The sequence below is a fragment of the Capra hircus genome, chromosome 19 (genome assembly GCF_001704415.2).
Source record: "Capra hircus breed San Clemente chromosome 19, ASM170441v1, whole genome shotgun sequence".
In the NCBI taxonomy this organism is placed as follows: domain Eukaryota; kingdom Metazoa; phylum Chordata; class Mammalia; order Artiodactyla; family Bovidae; genus Capra; species Capra hircus.
The window spans coordinates 32826801-32837787 of NC_030826.1; positions in this window are offsets into that span (position 1 = coordinate 32826801).

Consider the following 10987-nt stretch of genomic DNA (forward strand, 5'->3'; position numbering starts at 1 on the left):
TCAGGTCAGAGGGTGGAGAGGACAAGATTTTCTGACATGCCGGTCAGTTGATGGTGGGACTGCTTCATAGGGTCTCCAGGGTGGGGAGGGGGCAAGGTTCTCTGTTTACCACCCAGGTCTGCAGTGCCCAGCACAGTGACTCTGCACACAGCCCACTGCCACCATCTTGATTGAGTGCTGTGTGCAGAGTCTCTGCACACAGCTCACTGCCTCCATGTTGGATTGAGTGTCCAGCCAGGCTTCTGTTTACAGCCTGTAGCTGAGGTGCCAGGGCAGCCATGCCCCACAGGGTGCTCTGGGCCGAAGACACGGGTGTGAGGCCTCTGCCTGCAGCCCCCAGTGAGCTGGAGCGACCAGACTCAGTACAGAGGAAAAGCAAGGTAAGACTTTATTTTATTACCCAGATTCTATTTTTATTTCTCCAAAACTGTTTATGGGCTTGCTGGTGACACAAAGCCTTGAAGGTGGTTGAAGCATAAGCCTTGTCAGTGCAAATAGGTGTTAAACAGTCTATAATAGGAGTACAAAAGGGTTTTATTTGAGAGAGCTGAGGGCTGTGGCCCAGGAGAAGGCCTCTGAGTGGCTCTGAGGACCTGCTCTGGAGAAGCAGGGTTTTCAGCACAGTTTTGTGGCTTGTCGGAACAACAGTCAAACCTGACAGAGGTACATTCCATCAGGGTTTCCAAAAAAACAGTTAAGTATTTGGGACATCTCGGCAGTCCAGTGATTATGACTCATCACTTTCACCGTGGAGGCCTGGGTTCAATCCCTGGTCAGGAAACTAAGACACCAGAAGCCAAGAGGGAAAAAAAAAGAAAAACTAAACAACAACTAAAAGAGACCAGCACCTACTCAGCGGATCAGTATAGCCTTGGGAACCAGGAAGGGAGTCTGGTCATGGAAGGAGTCCCAGCATTGCCATCCGAGTAAGGGGAGGCATTTCATCCTTATTTTTAACATAGACATTCTTTGCTTCTGGTCAGTGCACCTTTTCTTTCTTTATTATTATGATTTTTTAATATTTATTTATTTGGCTGTGCTGGGTCTTGGGCTTCCCCAAGTGACTTGGCAGTAAAGAATCCGCCTGCAATGCAGGAGACGAGGTTTGATCCCTGCATCAAGAAGATCCTATATTCTTGCCTAGAGAATCCTATGGACAGAGGGGCCTGGCGGCCTACAGTCCACGGGGTCCCAAAGAGTCGAACACGACTGAAGTGACTGAACATGCACACCGGGTCTTGATTGCAGCATGTGGGACCTTTTAATTTGGAAGTGTGGGATCTTCCCTTTAGTTGGGGCATGCAGACTCTTTGGCTATGGCATGTGAACTCTTAGTTACGGCATGGGGGCTCTAGTTCCCTGACCAGGGATTGAAGCCATGCCCTTTGCATTGGGAGAATGGAGTCTTAGCCACTGGACCACCGGGGAAGTCCTTGTACCCTTTAATGGTTAAATCAAGTGTATGATTTAGCTAACAAACCCGGGTTCGATTTCTGGGTTGGGAAGATCCCCTGGAGAAGGAAATGGCAATCCACTCCAGCACTCTTGCCTGGAAAATCCCATGGACGGAGGAGCCTGATAGGCTACAGTCCACGGGGTCACAAAGAGTCAGACACACACACGACTGAGCAACTTTCCATTCCATTCCATTTCCATATATAACCAGACTGACTCCCCTGAACCTCAGTATGTAAAAGCTTTCCTCTCCTTCTCATCAAAGAGTGGGATCAGGAATAGCTGTTCCTTTAAAGATGGTGATGAACTTCTAAGCAGGATATTGGTTGCAATTAAGATGAAAGGAATGGCCTGGGGCCTTAGATGGTGGCTGCTTGCCTCTGACTCACCGTGTTGAAAAGAAACATCTAGAGAACCTCCTTCTAGCAGCTGCAGGAGAGGCAGCCTGTGAATCAATGGAGAGTCGGGTCAGAAATGTGAAGCCAGTCCTTATAGCTGGGGAGCAGCTTCCCACCCCCACACCGGTGGGAGCAGGACTGAAGAAGGTGGGTGTCCACAGGTGACAGGCGTTCTCTGCAGTGTCACGTGGTTAATCCTGGTTCCCTCTCATCTTTCTTATCTGCCTGTACTTTGACAGCCCCTCGCCCCCACCACCAGCCCCACCAGCCCCACCGCCCACACTCAGCAAGGGTAGAATTAACTGTGCATTTGCAGTTCCTACAGATTTCAGTCCAACGTGCCAACCAGATACTTTACAAATACTAAAAAAAAAAAAACAACCCTACACTGACACCTCTTCCAGTGAGCAGAGACCCTCCTCCCACCACCCCAGCCAGCTTGATTCCAGGGAGGGAGGCTGGTTGCTGCGAAGCACCCCTGGCTATCTGGAATCCCACTCCTCTGGACTTCTTTGCATCTACCTCTCACTTGTGTGTCTTTCAGTCTTTTCAGTTCAGTCGCTCAGTCGTGTCCGACTCTTTTGACCCCATGGACTGCAGCACACCAGGCTTCCCTGTCCATCACCAACTCCCGGAGCTTACTCAAACTCATGTCCATCGAGCTGATGATGCCATCCAACCATCTCATCCTTTGTCATCCCGTTTTCCTCCTGCCTTCAGTCTTTCCCAGCATCAGGATCTTTTCAAATGAGTCAGTTCTTTACATCACGTGGTCAAAATATTGGAGCTTCAGCTTCAGCATCAGTCTTTCCAATGAATATTCAGGACTAATTTCCTTTAGGATTCACTGGTTGGATCTCCTTGCAGTCCAAGGGACTCTCAAGAGTCTTCTCCCCCCCAAAAAAAAAAGTCTTCTCCAGCACCACAGTTCAAAAGCTTGCTGCTGCTGCTGCTAAGTCGCTTCAGTTGTGTCCGACTCTGTGCGACCCCATAGACGGCAGCCCACGAGGCTCCGCTGTCCCTGGGATTCTCCAGGCAAGAACACTGGAATGGGTTGCCATTTCCTTCTCCAATGCATGAAAGTGAAAAGTGAAAGTGAAGTCACTCAGTCATGCCCAACTCTTAGCAACCCCATGGACTGCAGCCTACCAGGCTCCTTCGTCCGTGGGATTTTCCAGGCAAGAGTACTGGAGTGGGCTGTCATTGCCTTCTCCGGTTCAAAAGCTTAGATGTGTCATTTTTAAAGTTTCTTCTGCTTTTCTCCATGCTGTCGCGGTGGCGCTGGCCAGTTGCAACCCTGTACTTCAGACCAGAAGCTCTGCAAGAACCACTATTATGTGGAAAGGTGTAGCAGAGGACTAGAGAGTGGGGCAGGCTGCCAACCATAAGGAAATGGCCGTATTTACGGGTGTGCTGGCTTGAGTCTTTTGATCGGGAATTTGAAATAAGCCATTGTTTGAATGTAGGCCTATAGAAGGAGGCCCCCTGAGGTCATCTAAAATGTGGGTTTTATGTGAGATGATGAGTATCCACTAAACTTACTGGGATAATCATTTCATGATGTGTTAGCCAAATTATTAGGCAAAGTAAAGTGTTAGTCGTTCAGTCATGTCTGACTCTTTACAACCCTATGGACTGTAGCCCACCAGGCTCCTCTGTCCATGGGATTTCCCAGGCAAGAATACTGGAGTCGGTTGCCATTTCCTCCCCCAGGAGACCTTCCCAACCCAGGGAGCAAACTCAGGTCTCCTGCATTACAGGCAAATTCTTTACTGTCTGAGCCACCAGGGAATTATTATATTGTACACCTTAAATTTATACAGTATTATATGTCAATTATATTAATATAGCAATAAAACTGAAAGAAAAAAATATGGATTTTTTGAGGCAATTGGGGGCATTTCAGGAAAGTAAGTGTCCTGAGGAACCAGGTGACCAACTTGTTGTGGGGGATGCATGGTATCAGTGTCTGGAGGTCTCCCAGAGGTAGAAGGGCCTGAGCATCTCAAGTTCTCTTGAGCTGATGTGGGAAGAGAATGGGCTTCTGACATGGATGTTCCAGAAGGAGCAGGTTTCTGGTGGTGGAGAAGCCAGTGGGTACAGCCTCAGCATGACGGCTCAGGTGGGCGGCCAGAAGATACTGAAACAGCAGTGTGTCTGGGTGAGGTCGGTCAACCTGTGGACCCTGACCTCGCAGAGCAGGAAGCTGAGACTTGGAGTGGAGAGGGAGTTCATGAGCAAAAGTCTCCAGTAAATGAGGTGGGAGGAGGGCGGCCAGCAGGTTTGCAGGAAAGGAAAACACAGCAAGCATGAAGCTGTCCCCTGGGCGCCATGAGGTTTAAAGGAAAATAAAGCAAGTAATTGAAATCTGGTTAAGCCTCCTAACCATGCCATCCCATCCTCTGTATTTTTCTCGTGAGGATCAGAGAAATGGAGAGTCTGAGGAGTCACAGTGTATTTCTGACGTGCATTGAATGTAGACGTTTGCCATTTCTCACATATCAGAGACCTTAAACTTGAAAGAAAATGGAGACAATGTTTAAAATGTAAATTTTTTGTATTGTGAAAACGGTTATATCCTGGAGAATTAGAGTGCAGTGGAGGGACTTAACTGGCGGTCCAGTGGCTAGGAATCTGCCTTCCAGTGCAAGGGACACAGGTTCTACTCTTGACTGGAGAACTAAGATCCCACATGCCATGTGGCAACTAAGCCCACTCGCTGCGACTAAGACCAAAGTTAAATAAAACAAACATTTTTTAAAAGCAAAATGGTTTATGTCTGTAGGGATCTTTTTACCAAGGCATTATGGAACATTGTCTCTGACAACTTTGTAAAAGTAAAAAAAGCAAATAAAAATCAGTGGTAATCAAAGGAATGGCTTTGCTAAAGTCTTTTACACTGAGTAGGTAAAGATCCCACAGCTCCAATGCCACTGCTGCTAAATTGTGAAAGACAGTGGGGTATACAGATAATTTTATTATTGATTTAGAAATTAACTTCACCTCATTTCCAGGGTTTGTGAGTATTGTCACTGGACAGAACTTGTGTCTGCTCACTTGCCACATGGCAAAGCCAATTTACTGGCCCTGGACTGTGGTGAAGGGAAGGCCAGGGCTTATTTGCAGGGCATCAAGGAAGAAGTACAGACAGCTCAGGCTCAAAAGACCCAAACTTCCAGGCAGCTCTCTGGGAAGGGTTTTTAAAGACGACATGTAGGGTGAGGGCTGCAGGGTGCATGACTTTCTTCTGATTGGCTGGAGGGGAGGTAACCAGGTGGTATTTCAGGAATCTTAATTATCAACCTTCGGGTTCCAACCAGCCTGGGGTCTACCAGCTGTGGTCAGCATCCAACTGGGGGTGGTGGATGGTCTTAGTCCCTACAGAAACTCTAGGATATGTATCTGATTGCTATGTACATCCCTTGGGAAGAATTAGGTCTCTGTTTTACTACTGACTTATTGTCATTACTTTTCTTCAGTTCAGTTCAGTCACTCGATCGTGTCCAACTCTTTGTGACCCCATGGACTGCAGCACACCAGGCTTCCCTGTCCATCACCAACTCCCCGAGCTTGCTCAAACTCATACCATCAAGTTGGTGATGCCACCCAACCATCTCATCCTCTGTTGTCCCCTTCTCCTCCTGCTTTCAATCTTTCTCAATATCAGGGTCTTTTCCAAAGAGTCAGTTCTTCCCATCAGGTGCCCAAAGTATTGGAGCTTCGGCTTCAGCATCAGTCCTTCCAGTGAATATTTGGGACTGATTTCCTTTAGGATTGACTGGTTTGATCTCCTTGCAGTCCAAGGGACTCTCAAGAGTCTTCTCTAGCAGCACAGTTCAGAAGCATTCATTCTTCTTCATCAGTTACTTTTCTTGCTTAACTGCTTTTCCTTTGTGTCTGTATTCCCTCACTTCCCTAATTAGTAACTGCTTGTGCCTGTTCTTTGGAGCTCAGGGGAGGCCTGGGAGACTAAAGTCTTTTTCTACAAACAAGAAACAGGGGACACAGAGGGGTTTTGTACCCTTTAGGGCCCCAAAGGATCCTGCTCAGTCTCAGTATCACCCTTCCAGTGGGAGAGTCCAGCCTCAAACAGAGCAGCTTCCAGTGCTATAGGAACAGGCCCTTCCACAGTGGCCCCATGTCAGCAGCAATGGTGTTGCTCTGGCTGGGCTGTTGGCCAAATGCAACCATACAAATTTAACTACAGTTTTAACTGTGACATTGGAATGTAATAAGAAATACACATTTGGGGCTTCATCCTAAGGTCCTGGCCAGAGCTCCCAACACCACTATAATTTCCTAAGTGATAAAAGAAATAGCATCGTTCGCTATAATATTTGGGTTCTGTGAGTGATAAACATGAAAAGAGCATCCTTTGTTATTCATAACAACACCTGCGTTTATATGAATAGGGTGAATTTTGGAAAGCCCCTAAGGATGGGGGCTGATTGCCAGGGAAACCAGCCATGTGATTAGATGGTTGGAATGTCAGCCCAAAGGGAACTTGAGCCCTGAGATGCTGGAAGGTGATGTGCCGAGTGGATGTGGAAGCTCCACACCTGTGGGGATGGGGGTGCTTTGCCCCATGCAGCTTCTCCATTCCACTCTTCCTGGGTTGTATCCTTTATAATAAACTGGTGAACATAAGTGGATGTTTCCTTGTGAGCCGTTCTAGCAAACTATCAAATCCTATCATTGTAATGAATATGGTAAATACTTGTACTCGTATTTTATTCAACATCAGAAAATCCACTCAGCAGAGAAATCTCTTCAGTGCAAAATATGCAAAAGTATTTCAAGCAGAATACACATCTTATTCTGCACCACAGAACTCAGATGGGCAGGGAACCCTTTGAATGTAAGGGATAAGAGAATGCTTTCATCCAGAGCTCACCTCTCAAGCATCATCAGAAAATTCATACTGGAATGAATACATGATTCCCAAGCACGTGTTAAGAATTACACGAATGCCTCAATCCCAGCTTATCTCTTCCACTGACTCTGAAATCATACAGAGAGAGGGTACCTGTGTACTGAATGTCTAGTGTCTAGAGAAAGGTCACCTCTTACTTCCCATCACAGTATTCAAACTTGGGAAAATCGCTGAATATCGTGAATAAAGTAGCATAACTTCTTCCATGATTACAAAATCCTTTTCGAACACTAGATTTATAGTGGAGAAAGCCTTATGGGTTTCCCTGGTGGCTCAGATGGTAAAGAATCTGCCTGCAATGCGGGATACCTGGGTTTGATCTCTGGGTCAGGAAGATCCCCTGGAGAAGGGAAAGGCACCCCACTCCAGTACTCTTGCCTGAAGAATCCCATGGACAGAGGAGCCTGGTGGGCTATAGTCTATGGGGTTACAAATGACTGAGCAACTAACACTTACTTATGAACGTGTGAGAAAGTCTTCACCTAAAAGGTGGATTTTATTCTCCATGTCCTCACACTAGAGAGAGGCTCTATGAGTGTAATAACCATGAAAAGACTTGAATCATAGCTCATCCCTTATTGTCAACTGAGGACTCCTATTACCAGAAGGGGGGCACCCTCTAAATATCCCCAATGTGACACAGTTCTGAAGCACAGTAGATATTTTATTAAAGATCAGATCTGAAAAATCTCACTAGAAAAAGATCTTACCACTGTAGAAACTGTGAGGAAATCTCTTCACCAAAATACACACCTTCCTGAATAGTAGGAAATTCATAGTAAATAAATACCTCTTTTTTTTTTCTTTTTGGCTGCTCAGCTTATGGGATCTTAGTTCTCTGACCAGGGATTGAATCTTATGATTCTTAATTAATGTACAAACACTGACATGATCATTCAGCCCACTTTAACCTCAGAAGATTTTCACTGGGAGAAATCTAATGAAGTATGAGCAAAGCCTTCAGCCAAGAGTCATACCTCACTGTGTTTCCTTCATTGCCTGAATATCATCATATTTAGATGATAGAAGGAAATTTTTAAGTGGTGTTGAATGTGAGAAATCCTAAGATTTCCCTCCCCTATAGTCTGTCCCCAGATCATGGTGAAGTTGAACACATCAGAGGAAAGAGGGGCTGTTTTGTAATGTATAGTCACAAAAATCCAGACTTCCCCTAAAAACAAATACATTTGCTAAAACTAAAATTGTAACATTTCATTTAACAACTAGAAATGACCTTTTAGTTCAAAAAAGTATATATCCATTAACCTATAGACGTGTTTCTAATGTTATATTATCTTCCCAATCTAATTACTAAATCTATTTATTCCAATGAATAAATAATAGTCTTTAATCTCATGGTAAATTTTAAAGTTTTGTTTGGCCCCTAAATATAGTAATCGATCTATGTTCTTATCTAGTTCTTTTCATTCTCCAACATCAAGGTGGTTATCAATTTTTTTAATATTTATTTGGCTGTACTGGATCTTAGTTGCAGGATCTTCAACCTTCCTTGCAGCATACAAACTCTTAGTTTTGGCATGCGGAATCTAGTTCCCTCACCAGGCATCGGACCGAGGCCCCCTGCGTTGGGAGCAGAGTCTCAGGCACTGGACCACAGAGAATTCTTCAGTTTGTTGCTTTTTAGCATCACCGGTTCTGCTTTATTTCTGAATGCTTTTTTTTAGTTTCTCATTCTTTTTTAAATGGAAATCATCCCTTTCTCTATCACTCTGAGCATGCCACATACACTTATTTTGAAGTCTTTATCAGTCTATTCCAAAGTGTAAATTTAGAGTGAATTCATATTCTAATTTTTTATTTTCTTGGAAAGCTTTTGTTTTATTCTTTCCCTGTTACTCTGGGCTCACACTTCTCTGCCTAGCATTCCACACTTGTTTGCACCTGACCCTTGGCCCAGCTAAAGTCCTGTAAACGACACTTCAGGCCTCCCCTGCCCCATACTAGTCTCACAGTCTCGCAGAATCAGGAAATGGGCCAACTGGAGGCTTGGCTGTGAGGCTCATCTGTGTGTTCCTGCCTCCCTAGTCTCATGGTTTTGGAAATGCCACCTCCCCAGGTGGCAGTCAGAAGTAGTTGTTTATTTTTTCCAGCTTCCTTTCAGGACCTGTTCTGCCTCTCACTTCCAGCAGTGAGCCTTGTGTGGAACATCTTTAGTTCTCTTTATCCCATAGGATTCAAACTCCCAGCAGTTTTCCTGACTTCTGGACCAGAGCACAACACATCCCAGGGGCAGTCTGCTCTGCTTTGCATTTCTGCAAAGAGTGTATTATCTCTTTTCTGCTTGATCTTTTCAATCTTCAGCTATTCATCTTATCCTTGGGTTTATCTAGGAATACTGGGTTATGTCATTATTTTGTCTGTCACTGCTGTATGTTTGGAGCAGAGAAGGTACATCAAGCATGAGTTCTTTCTCATCCCTGGCCATTCTTCTCTGCCCAACCAAGTCTTTATGTCCAGTGGCTACTAAGCAAGGGAAGTTTTATGTCTGTTGATCCAGTGGTGTATCTGGGTGTGTGGTGACTACCATTTGCCACATAATCAGCTGCCAGGTCTTTGATGAGACAGATGGGGAAAGTTTACCACAGGTTGATTAGTTCTGAATGACTTAGCAGATTATAAACCAGTTCTCTCCTTCATGTCCAAACCACTAAGAGAGAGGTTGGATTACAAAACCTGAGAGATCTGTTCCAGATTTTAATGACCTCCCATCTGTATTAAGTCATCACTTCAGAGGATATACAGAGCACCCAGGTTGTTTTTGAGAGTTGACTCCGTGAATTTGTAATTACTACCAAACTTGAGTATGAGCTTGTTAGCCAGTCTCATCCTAGGATGTATATACCACAACGCAAGTTACGGCCTCACTACAGAATTTCCAGGCTTGTGAAGGACTAGGGAAAAGCTGAACACATCTAATCTCTAAAGGTGGACCACTTATAAGCAAGGTGCCTCTTATTTAAGAAGGCCCTTTAGGGACTTCCCTGCTGGCCCAGTGATTAAGACTTCCAGTGCTGGGGGTACATTAATGTTTGGAGGAACATACATGCTCTTCCAGGCTAGTGCTTTACACACACTAGTTCACTAGTTCAACCCTGGTTGGGGTGCTAAGATCCCACATGTCTCATGGTCAAAACCCCAAAAAAAACATTAAAAAAAAAAAAAGCAATGTTGTAACTATTCAATAAAGACTTTGAAAAATAGCCCACATTAAGATCTTCAAAAAAAAAAAAAAGGTCCTTTCCCCCAACTCAAGGCAGGCCCTTCACCCACCAGAGTGAGGGAGCACCCCCCAACCCCCCACCCTGCTTCTGGAAGAAAACAAATGCAGCACAGGGCTCAAAAGCGTGGGTTTTGGAATCTAAATGTGAGCCTCAGTCCCAGCTCACCGCTGATTGACTATGAAATTGACAAGTTAATTTTCTCTGCCTTCATTTCCTCATCTGTTGAGAAAGAAATGAAAGTGTCAGTTGCTCAGTCATGTCTGACTCTTTGTGACCCCATAGGCTGTAGCCCACCAGCCATCTCTGTCCGTGGAATTCTCCAGGCAAGAATACTGGAGTGCGCAGCCATTCCCTTCTCCAGGGGATCTTCCCAACCCAGGCATCAAACCCGAGTCTCCCACACTGTAGGCAGATTCTTTACCTTCTGAGCCACTAGGGAAGTCCCACGAGAAAGGACTAATAGTAGTCTTCCTTCCTAGAACTCTTATGAGCACTAAGTGAACTGGTGTGTGTAAAGCACTAGCCTGGAAGAGCATGTATATTCCTCCAAACACCAAAAAACCCAGAATCACCATATGATCCAGCAACCTGGGTACATATTCAACAGTATTGAAAGCAGGGACTCGAACAGGTACCTGTACTTCCACATTCACAGCAGCATTATTCACTGTAGCCAAGAGGTAGAACCAACCCAGGTGTCTATCAATAGACGAATAAATAAACAAAATGTGGTCTATCCATAAAGTGCAATATTATTCAGTCTTAAACAGGAAGGAAATTCTGACACAGGCTGCAGCATGGATGAGACTTGAGCATATTGTGCTCAGTGAAATAAGCCAGACACAAAAGCACAAATAGTGTACGATTTCACTTACACGTGCTGTGTGCTTAGTCACTCAGTTGTGTGTGACTCTTTGCAACCCCAGGCTCCTCTGTCTGTGGGGATTCTCCAGACAAGA